The following is a 13,413-nucleotide window of genomic DNA, read 5'->3' on the forward strand; positions in this document are numbered from 1 at the left end:
AAAAATACACACAAACAATAGAGTATGTTCACAATGTCTGGCCCGCTGTGCTGAGTTCCCTCCCATAGCAGTAGGCAGATCCCACCCTCTTTAACGTCCTCAAGGGCATCCCTGCAGCTATCCTCCTTCTCCTTGTATCACCAGTACCCTTATCTCTACTGGATCTTTCCCCTTGGCCTACATACCATGGTATGTCTTAAAAATGAAAAACTCTGGGACTTTTCTGGTGGTCCAGTGGTTGAGAATCCACTGCAAAATCCCTGCTTCCCTTGTAGGGAACACAGGTTTGATCCCTGGTCAGGGAACTAGGATCCTGCATTCCACATGTTTCAGCCAAAAATAAATAAATAAAATTTAAAACTAACCTATAAACTTTCTCTCTCTTGCCTATTCATTTCCTTCCCTTTTCAGCAAGACTTTTTGAAAGAATTTCCACACTCGCTGCCTTCAATATCTCCTCCTAATTTGCTCAACTCTCTCCCAGCAGACTCACTCCTGTTTCTCTCCAATGACAAGGACCACCGCCAACCACCATCAGAGGGCCACCAAAGAGCTTTGTGGCATTGGACCCAATAGTCAATTCTTAATCTTCATCTGCCGTGCCCTGTTAGCTGCATCTGATATCATCCATCACTCCTGTGCCCAAAACACTTTCTTCACTTGGCTTCCGGAACACCACCCCAGCTTGGATTTCCTCTGGGTTTTCTGGCTGCCCCTTCTCAGTTCCTTTCTTAAAATTTTATAGCAGCGCAGTTGACTTACAATGTATTAATTTCTACTGTAGAGTAAGGTGATTCAGCTAAACATATATATACAATGTTTTTCATTTCCTTGGCTGCACCATGAGGCTTGTGGGATAAAAGTACCCAGACTAGGAATTGAACCTGTGGCCTTGGCAGTGAAAGTGCAAAGTCCTAACCACTGAACCACCAAGGAAGTCCCTCGTATTCTTTTCCACTATGGTTTATGACAGGATTTGAATGCAGGTCCCTGTGCTATACAGAGGACCACATTGTTTATCCATTCTCCATGTAACAGTTTGCATCGGCTAATCCCAAACTCCCCATCCATCCCTTTCCCACCCCCCTCCTCCTTGGCAACCACAAATCTATTCTCTATGTCTGGGAGTCTATTTGTTTCACAGATAAGTTCATTTGTATCATGGTTTAGATTCTACGTATAAGTGATACAGTATTTGTCTTTCTGACTTACTTCACTTAGTATGACAATCCTTAGGTGCACCCACGCTGCTGCAAATGGCCTTATTTCATTCTTTTTCATAGCTGAGTAGTATTCCATTGTATGTATGCATTGCATCTTTATTCCTTCCTCTGTTGATGGACACTTAGGTTGCTTCCCTGTCTTAGCTATTGTAAATAGTGCTGCAAGGAGCATTGGAGTATATATATATCTTCTTGAATTATAGTTTTCTCTGAATATATGCCCAGGAGTGGGGTTGCAGGATCACATATCAGCTTCCTTTTAAGAGTCATGTGTCCTCGGGCTCAGCCCTCAGTCTGCTTCTCTTTTCTATCCTCCTTCCCATCTTCCTGAGAGCATCAGTCTCTTAGTATTCAAAGGGGGATACCCTAATTATTTCCCCAGCCTGGGCCTCTCTAGGCTCTTATGTCCAACTGCCAGCATGACTCCATCTGGATGTCTTGGAGTCATCCTTGACCCATCTCTTTCCTCTGACAATGTACCTTAAAACCTGCCACCTCTGAACTTCCAAACATAACCAGACTGGCTCACTCCTCCCCTTCCACAGCCTATAATCTGCCCCTGCCGCCTTCAACTTCTGCCTGAACTCTCATAGTAGCTTCCTCACTGTTTTTCTGCTCCCACCTCCCTCCCCACCCTCTATTCTTCATAGGACTGTTGAGAGAGATCCCAATAAAACCCAAACCAAGCCAGGAATTCCCTGGTGGTCCAGGGGTTAAGATAGGCTACAGTCCATGAGGTCGCAAAGAGTCGGACATGACTGAGCAACTTCACTTTCACTTTCCAGGGGTTAAGACTCCACGCTTCAACTGCAGGGGGTATGGGTTCAATCCCTGGTCAGTGTGAACTTCACACATTGTGCAGTGAAGCCAAAAAAAAACAAAAACAAAAAAACAAAACAAAACAAAAATCCAAACCAACTGACATACCTGTTTACTCAATACTCTCTCATGTCTCCTGTATTATCTGGGTAAAAGCAAAAGTCCTTATAGTGGCCTTAAAAGCTCTTAATTATCTGCCACCATCCCTCCTCTGTTACATCCTGGATCTTGTCTTTCAGTACTCTCCTCTTTGCTCACTTCTCTCCAGCCACACTAGCTTTTTTCTGGTTCTGAGAGTGATCCTGACATCAGGTCTTTTCACGTGCTGGCTCCTTTTTCTTGAACCCTCCTTCCTTCATGATTCACCCCTTCACTCCTTCAGATTTCTGGTCAAATGTCACCTGATCAAAGAAGCCTTTCCCTTATCTAAAACAGTGCCGATCCCATTTCTCCATCCCCTTGCTGCTGCTGCTGCTGCTGCTGCTACTAAGTCGCTTCAGTCGTGTCCGACTGTGCAACCCCATAGAGGGCAGCTCACCAGGCTCCCCGGTCCCTGGGATTCTCTAGGCAACAACACTGGAGTGGGTTGCCATTTCCTTCTCCACTGCATGAAAGTGAAAAGTGAAAGTGAAGTCGCTCAGTCGTGTCCAATTCTCAGTGACCCCATGGACTGCAACCTACTAGGCTCCTCCATCCATGGGATTTTCCAGGTGAGAGTACTGGAGTGGGTTGCCATTGCCTTCTCCGCTCCATCCCCTTAGCTTGCTTTCATTTTCTCTATAGAACTTATCACCAAGTTACATTGAAATATACCAAATAAACATTGAAAGTATCATTTGTTTCTGCCCCCCAACTACAATGTAAGCTTCATGCCTGCCTCATTTGTTGTTGGACATTTAGGACATTTTAGTACCTTGAGCCATGCTTGGCACATATTACTCAAGAAATATTATTGAATAAATAAATGAACCAGTGTCCTTGGAGCCCAACCATTCTATATGGTGTTGAAAGTTGTTGCTTAAACGGAGGTGTCAATGCTTGCAGTTAGTGATGTATCCCCGCCGTCTTTTAAAACGGCCTATCCTCACAGCGCCAGAGATGCCTGGTTTTCCTGGTTTACCTCCTCGCTCTCTCTGGCTGCTGCTTCTCAATCTTTGTTGAAAGTGTCGATTTCTTTGCTCAAACCTTATGTGTCTCCTCTTCTCAAGGTTCTATCTGGTGTTTGTTTCCATTCACTCTTCATACCTTCCCCAGGCTAGGTCACTAACTCCCACAGCTTTACTTACTATCTTGGATCATTCTCAAAGATAGGCTTCGGGCCCCAATATCTCTCTTAAGCCCCAGTCCCAGGGGTTGTGGTGCCTCCTAAATCCTGATGCTGGGTAGCCAACACTGGACTCAGCAACTTCCTAACCTGCTTCACCTCTGGGTCTCCTCCTCAGGGAAGCCCCCAACCCCTCCCCCTCAACCTTCCAGCCAGAGGACCTTGTCTTGAATTTCTCCCTCCCTCACCATCTGTGGCCTCGGAGTAAGTTCTCCGAAGCTCCTGGGCATCGGTCCTGGCACCTACTCCTCCTCCTCTTCCCTCCTCCCCTGATGCAAACGCCCCTCTTCCACCCCAGCTGGCTCCCCGAACACCCAGCTCCAGTTTTATTCCCCCCAATCCATCCTCCATATAGAAGCCAGGGACAGCTTTCCAACCTTCCTCTCCCCTCAACCCCCTGACTCTCCTTGGGGCGAAGACCTTCCATGGCTCCTCAGAGCCCTTGGGACAAGTCCAAACTCTTTCAGGTGGCCAAATTTCTGGCCATGGCTTATTTCCCACCACTCCCTGCCTTAAACTCTACATTCCTCTCTGACTCCCTTTCTTTGGGTTCCTCTAACAGCCACGCCTCTGTCACCTGGGAGCCTTCAGTGAGTGCCCCCGAAGTGCTTAGTTCACGCTGCTCCAGGGCAGTGTGTGAAATGAATAGGTCACTACTGGCAGAGCAATGACTCCCATTTATGACCGCTTGCTTTGTGCCCAGCGCTTTGTATACATCGTCTCTTTCAGTCCTATTCTCAATTGAGAGAAGCAATAGACTCAGACGGACAAGGCAACGGCATCCCACTCCAGTACTCTTGCCTGGAAAATCCCATGGACGGAGGAGCCTGGTAGGCTGCAGCATATGGGGTCGCTAAGAGTCGGACACGACTGAGCGACTTCACTTTCACTTTTCACTTTCACTTTTCACTTTCATGCAGTGGAGGAGGAAATGGCAACCCACTCCAGTGTTGTTGCCTAGAGAATCCCAGGAGGGAGCCTGGTGGGCTGCCGTCTCTGGGGTCTCACAGAGTCGAACACGACTGAAGCGACTTAGCAGCAGCAGAAGCAGCAGTAGACTCAGGGTTGCGATGGAGAAACTGAGACTCCAGCTGCCCTAGCGTCTGCCCGCAACCTGGATGATCAGCGCGTGGTGGGGCCCAGGCCTAGAGCCCTGCTTGCGGGCCAGGCGGACCACCGGGCCTTGAACGCCAGAATCAGGAATTGTGACTTAGTTGCAAAGCTGAGGTAGACACGCGCGAGACTGCCCCCTGCGGGCCGGGAGGCCCAATCCCGGGCGCCGCCGGGCCCGTTGCCCATGGCAACGCCCCGCGCGCCCCGCCTCTTCCCCCCCTACCCCGCAGGGCCGACTGCCCGTCAGCTGAGCAGCCGACCAATCCGACGGGGCGGGGGGTGGGCCTCGTGGGCCTTGTTCAACCCCCGCGGCCCCCCTCTTCGCCGGGACCCAGCCTTTCTCCGCGCACACCTCCCGCCCTTCGGACTGCCCTCGCCGCCCGTTGGCGAGCGCGCGGTTCGTCACCGCGGCGTCAACTAATGCTGGCGCGCGGCGGTCCCGTCGGGGAGGGGCCAGGGGCGGTGACGCACGGCGCGGTGACGCAGCGCGACGGCGGCGGTGGCGGCGGTGGTGGTCGGTGCGGGAGGAGGGAGGGGAGCTCGCGGGCCGGAGAGGGGGCGACGGTGGTGGCGCTGGCCTGAGGAGGCCCGGGCGGCGGCGGCGGCAGCCGAGGCGGTGAGTGGCGAGCAGAGCCAGGCGGACGCGGGGCGGCGGCGGGTCGGGGCTCTCGGGGCTCACCTCAGGGCGCCCCAGGCCGCGCGGGCGGCCCCGCCCCCTCAGGGACCCCGGGCGGCGGCGGGCGCGGAGCGCGGGCCTCAGGGGTCCCGACCCTCGAGAGAATCTCTCGCACTCTTATCCGGAGTCGCCTTCACAGGCCGCTTCTCGAGCTTCTCCCCGAATTCCTCGCCCCTCGGGGTGGCCCGGGAGCCCAGCCAGCGGCCCATCTCGTGATCCCCCCGCCCAGGTCTACCTCAGACAGCTCCCTAGAGGGCACGCCCACAGACCCCCCCGAATCCACTCGAAGCCCTCCGTCCCCTCCCGCCGTGCGCAAGGCTTGTCGAGAGACCATCCCTGATATTTCCACGTCTGCTCCAGACCCTGTCCTACGCCTCAAAAATCTTCCTCAGAGAACCCTGCTCTGGCCCTAGATTCCCCGTCCTCCTCCTCAGTCTAGAAATATTCCCCCCGGGCCACTCCTCGTATTCCAACAATATGTGTCAGATATCTTCTCCAGGAGCCTCCCTCATAAGCCCTAAAAATCTTCAGATCAGAGACTCCCCGAAATCCCCTCCAGACCCCATGCATTCCAGAAATCTCCCGCGGCGACCTACTTCTTACATCCCAACAATATCGCCCAGACTTCCTTCTCACACATCCCAAGAATTTTCCCTCCCATCCATCCCCATACCAGCAATCGCTTTGGAGATTTTCCATTTATGGCCCCCAAATCTCAGAGCCCCTTCCCCTGGAATGCTCCTGATGTACCCTGGAAAATCTTCCAAAGAGACTCTCTGAAATGGCTCGGATCCTCAAAACTCACCTAGAGCCCCACCTCTCCCCCAATTCATCTCCCATATACACTCCCTCTCCATTAACACATCCCAAAAGTCATCTCTTTGGACCCTTCCACAGGTCCCAAAAATCTCTCCCAAAGATCTCTTCATGTTCCTCAAATCTCCCCACCCTGAAATGCTCTATAGAGCACCCTCACATACCCCAAAAATCTTCCCATGAGACCCTCCTCACTTATGCCAAAAATCTCCAAAGATCCCCTGAATCTACAGAGAACTCTTTCCACATTCCACGAGCCTCTTCCAAAACCTTTCTTATGTATCCCAAATCTTTCCCATTAACCTACACAAAATGTTTCAAAAATTGCTTCCTAGGATTCCAAAAGGTTTCCCATAGTTTCTCTCTGATATTTTCTTCAATCCCCCTTAGAATCCTCCTTTCAAGGTCCCTCCTTATAGACCCGCTTTCTGATGAACTTTCCTCCTCACAACCCTTGTAAACCCTAAGACCCTTTCTTCTCAACCCCTCTGAGATGCAGTTTTTTAAGACCTCCTCATACCTTCTCAGAGACCCCCGGAACCCCCACGAGCCCTCTGAGATATGCCCTTAAAACCTCTCCTAGAGACTCTTCCAGTAACCCATGAATCACTACTTGCAGACCTCCTGCTTTACTGAGAGTGGAGAAGGAAATGGCAACCCAATCCAGTATTATTGTCTGGAGAATTCCATGGACAGAGGAGCCTGGGGTGCTACAGTCCATGGAGTCACAGAGTCAGACTCGACTAAGTGACTAACACCACCACTACTACTACTTACTTACTATGAGACTTTTCCTAGATAATTCCCTCCCTGAACTCACCCTTACAGCTTCCCTCAAATCCTCTAGAACCCTCTGTGAAAGACACCCAACACCAATGCAGTCTTCCCTCAAAATAACTCTGAGCTCATTTTCTTAGAAAGTCCCAGAATTCTTTCTGAAAAACCCTTTACTATGACATTGCCATGTTCCCTCTCAGAAGAACCACCTTCCCCATATACCTTATTGAAGGCTTTACTCAGAGATTTCTCATCTGAGCTCTTTGAGAATTGTTCCTAAAAAGACCTCTGTCATCCTGCTCCAGTAAATCTAAGATCTCTCACAGAAGACCACACATCCACAGACTCCTTTTAGAGAATTTTCTCCAAAATTGCTGTGCATCAACAACTGTACCACTTTGTGAGACTTCCTCAGAACACACTCTCAGATTCTCCCTCTGACATCTCCAAGAAACCTTATTCAAGGCCTTATTACATATCCTTTTTAGAACCTCCATTTATACCCTTTCATCTCCTCCATTCTCTTTCCTGTGAAGTCAACTTAAGAGATCCTTCTCAGATCTGAGCTGCTTTCCCCCATTATCCCACCATAGGCCCCCAGCATCCTACAGACTTCCCCTATCAGGAGCCTCTGTGTCCCCTTTTATTAAAAGATCCTCAAGAGATACCCTTACCCCTTGAAGTTCCAGCCCTCAGAGCTCTTTCTCTCAGGACATTTTTCTTTGGCTCTATCTTCGTAGACCCCTCCTCCCTTCAGATCTTCCCTTCAGAGATAGACAGACCCTTCCTTAGACTTTTCTTGAGGACTCCCTCAACTTTCCTCTCAGAAGTTTTCTCCTTCCTTTTCCACATTGAGAGCTTCCTCACAAAAGAATCCCTCCCCATATAGTAGTCAAAGTGTTGACCCTGGACCAGCAGCACAAGCATCACCTGATAACTTGTTAGAAATGCAAATTCTTGGGTCCCAACCCAGACCTACTGAATCAGAAAGCCTGGCAGTAGCTATCTGTTTTTAGGAACCTTCCTGGTGATTCTGATGCATGTGGTTTGAGAACCACTGCCCTCTAAGAGGATTTCCCTTTCCCCACATAAAGGCCCCTTGAAAGATGCCTCAGAGTATGCCTCTGTGCCCTTCTGCTCACCCCCATTTTCCTGGGAGCCCCATTTGTGAAGTCCTTACCTTCCAAAAGATTCCTTACCTTCCTTGAAAGGTTTCTGGCTTGTCCACAAGGTTACCCCACCCTCTGAGCAATTACTTCAGATTCTGCCTTTGAATGGTTCCCTTTCAGATCTTCCTCAGCATTTTCTCCTTCTGGCTTCCTCTCTACTGCTCCATACCATCCCACATCCTTCAGTGTTTCTGGTTCAGGTTGCTCCCTCCTTGAACACACATGTCCATCTCTTCTTACCTATTCCTCATCTGTCCTTCTCCACATAAACACCCTTCCCTTAAGGCACCTTCCAGTCTTCATTCTGTTACTACCCAGGGCCTTCCACTGCACTTCGTAGAGCGCCACTCATCTTCTCCCTTGTAGTTTTTCATGTACTTTTCCACTCACGCTGACCAGATTGGGAGTTTGGAAAGTACTGGGATGTAACTTGTCCTTCTCTGAATTCCACAAAGTGGGCTCTTCCCTCTGTAAGTTGTAGGGAATCATTGGCTAACCGGCAGCTAAGTTCGAGAAGAGTAAACAGATTACAAGGGTAACACTGGGGTCTGCCTTCAGGGAGCTCACAGCCCAGTAGAGAGGTTGGTCAGGTACATGGGACAGAATGTGAGGTAAAAACTATATACTGTGGGAATTTGGCAGTGAGAAAAGGAACCCTCTATCTGTAAAGACTTCATAGAAGAGGTGGTAAGACTGGGTGCTGTTTCACAAGAGTTGGGACAAGGATGATTGGCCTTCCAGGCAGAGGAAGCAGCTTATGCAGTTGATCAAAAGCAAGAAAGACTCTAACCCATGGCATCTATTCTCTTCACCTGAAGGACACAGATGAAAGAAAACAGATCTCCTCTATCTGCACTGTATTTGCCAGGTGCAGTTTAGTGACCCAAAGAGTAATAATGATCATTGTTTATTGAGTAATTATTATCTACCAGTCACTGTTTAAGTGCTTCACGTGTATTGTCTCATCTCATATTCACAGGAACTCTGTGAGGTAGCTTAAGTATGATTATCCTCATTTTACAAAGGATGAAATTGAGGACAAGTGGCTCAAATAGGTTTCTGGCTCTGTCCATCCCAGGATGATAGTGTCTGAAGTCAGAGTTGGATTTTCTCTTCAGGTAGACAGGATTTGCATCCCACTCATTGCTTACCCGTTTTGTGACCTACAACAAATTACTGAATTTCTCTAGTCCTTAGTTTCCAGAGTTAAAAAATGAAGGTAATAACAATACCTTACTTTATAGAATTGTTATAAGGCTTAAATAGTTAATATGTATATAGTACTTAGAACAAGGGCTTCCCTGGTGGCTCAGATAGAAAAGAATCTGTCCACAATGCAGGAGACCAGGGTTGATCCCTGGGTTGGGAAGATCCCCTGGAGGAGGAAATTGCAGCCCACTCCAGTATTGTTACCTGGAGAATTTCATGGGCAGAGGAGCTTGGCAGCCTACAGTCCGTGGTATCACAAAGAGTCAGACACAACTGAGTGACTGACACACAAACACACACTTAGAACAATGCCCTGTATATGAAGGTGCTCAGTTTCAGCAAAAAAAAAAAATCTTGCAGCAGCCAAGACTCTAAAGATATAAGTGGCATTACCTTAGCTCAAGTTGGCTTAATTTAAAAAAAAAGAATTAATTGCCTCGTGTTACTGAAAAGTCCAGAACTAGAATGGTTCCTAGATAGACCTAGCTGCATCCAGAAGTTCAAACAGTCTTCCTAGTAATCGCCCATTTCTCCACTGACTTAACTTCATCCTCGGCTGGTTTCTGCTTTGTGACAACAAAATGGCCCTTACCAACCCCAGACTTGAACTCTGCCTCCTTAGCAGTCTCAGTGGAAAGAGAACTCTTTGCTGAGAGCCCCGGTTTGAAAACAGTTTCTTCTCTGAGCTAAGTGTGAGACAGTGACAGAAGATCCTCAGAGACATGTTTTAGGTGAGCGGTGCTCTTAGAGATTCTCTTGCTGAACCAGATAGAACTGTGATTCCATCCTTTGACCTTTGAGTGTTGATGATAGTCCCCTCCTCACTGTTCCCCAGCCCCAGTCATTCTCTTCTCTATGATTGTTTGGATCCAGAGATTGTTTTTGGCTAGTCTGACCCCACCAGACTTGACTTTGGGATCTCACTAGTAGAAACAGAGCTTCCCTGGTAACTCAGCTGATAAAAGAGTCCACCTGCAATGCAGGAGGACACGACTGAAACTACTTAGCAGCAGCAGCAGCAATGCGGGAGACCTGGGTTTGATCCCTGGGTTGGGAAGATCCCCTGGAGAAGGGAATGGCTATCCTCTCCAGTATTCTGGCCTGGAGAGTTCCATGGACTGTATAGTCCATGGGGTCGCAAAGAGTCAGACATGACTGAACGATTTTCACTTGGGAGAAACAGGAATGAGATGACTGACTTGGTTTGGTTATAGTCTTGAGGTGGTAGAATCCAGGAGTACTGGTGTTCAGTTCCCTACCTCAACTTTGGGTTTCCAGTACTCAGAGCTTTAGAAGAGGGTTAAATAGGTTACTGTGAGTAAGTTTTGTTTTGTTTGTTTTAGGGTAAATTTGTTGAATAGAGTCTGCTTGAGGGCAACAGAAAAACATTATTATATAGAGTATGCACATCTCAAATGTCTCCAGCAGTCAAACAGTTTATGAAGGCACTTTTTAGGTACTGGAGATACAGCAGTGAATGAAATAGTCAAGGTCTTAGAGCTCTTGGATCTTATATTCTGATGGAGGGAAGATATATGAATAAGTCAGATAGGTGTGTGCTATGAAGGAATTAAATTGAATGGGTTAGGGGATTGTCCACTGTACACAGGGTGGTCAGAATTGGCCTTTTTGAGGAAGTGACAATTGAGCCTGATAACCTGAAAGATAAGAAGGCACCAGTTGTGAGAGGATCTGAGATTTGGGCATTCTAATTTAACCATTGTTACATGTCAAGAAAAGACTCCTGCAAGGTGGGGAAATTTTTCACAGATATTTATTAACAGTCTGTTATGTCCCAGGCACTGTGCTAGAAATTGAATATATAACAATGAATAATACAGCCACAGTCTTCCTTTCCCTCATGGATCTTCCAGTCTAAGTGTTTCCAGAAGAGCTATAGCCTTAGAAGAAACACTTTTTGACAATGATATCAGACCAAAGATTCCTTCCTACTGGGGAGATGAGGAAGATTGGGGCACACATGAACCCAGATCTGACTGATGAAAAGGAACCAGCCATATGATGACCTGGAGAAGGACATTTCAGGTAGAGGAGTCAGCCAGCACAAAACCCCTGAGACGTGTAAGGAGATCATTGTGGCTGAAGCATAAGTAAGGCAGAAGGGGTAGGGGCTTGGAGTGGTTCACAGAGGCCAGATTATCTGGGGTCTTGTGGGCCATAAAAAGGAATTTACATTTTCACTTACAAGCATTTGGAAGCTCTTACAGGATTTCTAAAGCAAGAAAGTAACATGATCTGTTTGTTTTTAAAGAAAATTTGGTTTCTGCAAGGAAAATGGGCAAGAATGGAAACAGGAGGCAATACATTCATCTAGATGAGAAAGGATGATGACTTGAATATGGTGGTAGTAGTAAAAATGGAGATACAGATACCTGTTTGGTGTTGAGCAAACAGGAGTTGATGGTGGGATTAGAGCAAGGAATCCAGGATGATAATACTAGCTAACATCTCTGTGAGGGTATTTATGCCTCACGACTGAGAGTAAGTGCTATTATTAAACCCATGTTACAGATGAGAAAACAAGCACAAGGTAAAATCACTTACTCCAAATTATGCAAATTTCCCATAGCTCCCCAGGCTGTGTTATCTTCCAGGAGGTCCTTCCTGGCTTTTCCCCTCCTCTCTTTCCCTTCTCCAGGACCATTCATACAAAAGCCACAGTCTTGGTTGAGGCAATAATATATGTTTTGTACACATATTTTAGGAGTTTCTGAAAATAATTGTTAGTTTTCATAAGACAGAAGTTGGGCTCCCTTGGCTTCTCACATTCTCCTATTCTTCTCATGCTGAGATAGTGAATTAACCATAGGTAACTAGCCTATTATCATAATCATGAAATGAACAAGTTCCTCCAGGGGCTACATGGATGTTCTACGAGGGCTAGGGATAGGTGGGAAGGCTAATAGGACCCCTCATTTGTCCAGAGATGTTGCCATTAAAGTGTGTACACTTTGGTTGAACTTTCTAGGCAGTAGAAGGGAACATACAGGAGGCTGTAGCATTATACACAGAAACAAGCAAGAAGTCTAAAACCAGAGTGCTTGGCCTTAAAAATCTCAGCTTAGCTGTGTAATCTTGGATAGGTGACTTAACCTTCTCTGTGTGCCCATGTCTTCATCTGTAAAATAAGGATATGTATATATGTGTTTATAGTTTTTGAGATCATACAAGCTCATCGGTGGAAAGCTACTAGCATAAGGCCTGGCACATAATACAATATGTGAAGACATGTGAAACATCATTCTAAGTATCTTATGTACATTGTTTCATTTCATTCTTAAGCTTCACTGAGGAAGAAACTGAGTTACTTGTGGAAGATCAGCATGGCAAGTTAGTGTCAGTAGGAGAGCTCTGGTTCAGTCAGGTTTGACTGACTCTGCAGTGCTACTTCTGAGAGAGGATAGCTGACCTCCAGAGGAGCTTCCTGTATGTGGGCTGCTTTTCACTGTTTGGAGAAAGAGCCAATGACTAGTTTTTCCTGGAACATCTTAGCCAGTTTTTTACTCTATTTCCCACCTTCCAGGGTTGGAAGATGCTTCTCAAGAAGGTTCCTTGGTCTCTTAGAGACCAAGTATGGTAGCCATATTGTTAGATTATTTGAAGGACTTAACCAGAAGGGTTCCCTCTAGTGTCTTTTCTCAAAGACAGGGAGTCATTTTTTGTCACCTAAGGATAAAGAGACCAGAGCAGTGGTGAATTCTCCTGTATGGGAACAGTCAAGGCTTAAAGTTGAAACGTTAAGTGGTAAAAACCCAAATCAGACTGGCCTCGGCCCAAAAGGAATTTGTTGGTTCATGTAACTGAAAAGTCTGAGATGAGGAAGTGGGGTGAGAGGCTTCCAACTAGCTAGAGACAGGTCTTCTGATGATATGAACAAGTCTCTCTTTTCTCTCCACTTTTGACTTTGCTTTCATCTGTATTGGCTTCATTCTGAGATGGGCCCTCACTGTGAGGTAGCAGCAGTGGCAACCAGGAATATCAGGAAATAGTGTATAATCTGAGCAGCCCTAATCAAGAACTTATTTTCCCTAGTATTTACAACAAAGTCCAGGGAGGGCTTTCCGTGGCCAAGTTTTACTTTATGTCTACTCTTGGATCCAAGAAGGACAGTTAATTCTTCAAAGGGAATTTAGGGGCCTGGTACCAGAAGATGGGTGTGGATGTTTGGCAGGCAAATCCACTGAATCCATCATAGTAATTTGCTACCACAGTAAGATGCCTTCAAATAGTCAGTGCTGATGCTTTTGCCCTGGCTAATCTCACCAA

At 47.2% G+C, this 13,413-nt stretch overlaps 1 protein-coding gene across 1 annotated transcript in view; it reads left to right on the forward strand.

Annotated features, from left to right (window-relative positions):
* Window positions 1–4,825: 4,825 nt before the first annotated feature.
* SAMD4B (sterile alpha motif domain containing 4B) overlaps window positions 4,826–13,413 on the forward strand; it is a 36,432-nt gene continuing 27,844 nt past the window's right edge. The window contains exon 1 of the mRNA XM_069549055.1: window positions 4,826–5,095. The gene's annotated coding sequence lies outside the window, so the exon portion shown is untranslated. The remainder of the gene's footprint in view (window positions 5,096–13,413) is intronic.

The sequence above is a fragment of the Ovis canadensis genome, chromosome 14 (genome assembly GCF_042477335.2).
Source record: "Ovis canadensis isolate MfBH-ARS-UI-01 breed Bighorn chromosome 14, ARS-UI_OviCan_v2, whole genome shotgun sequence".
Taxonomy (NCBI): Eukaryota; Metazoa; Chordata; class Mammalia; order Artiodactyla; family Bovidae; genus Ovis; species Ovis canadensis.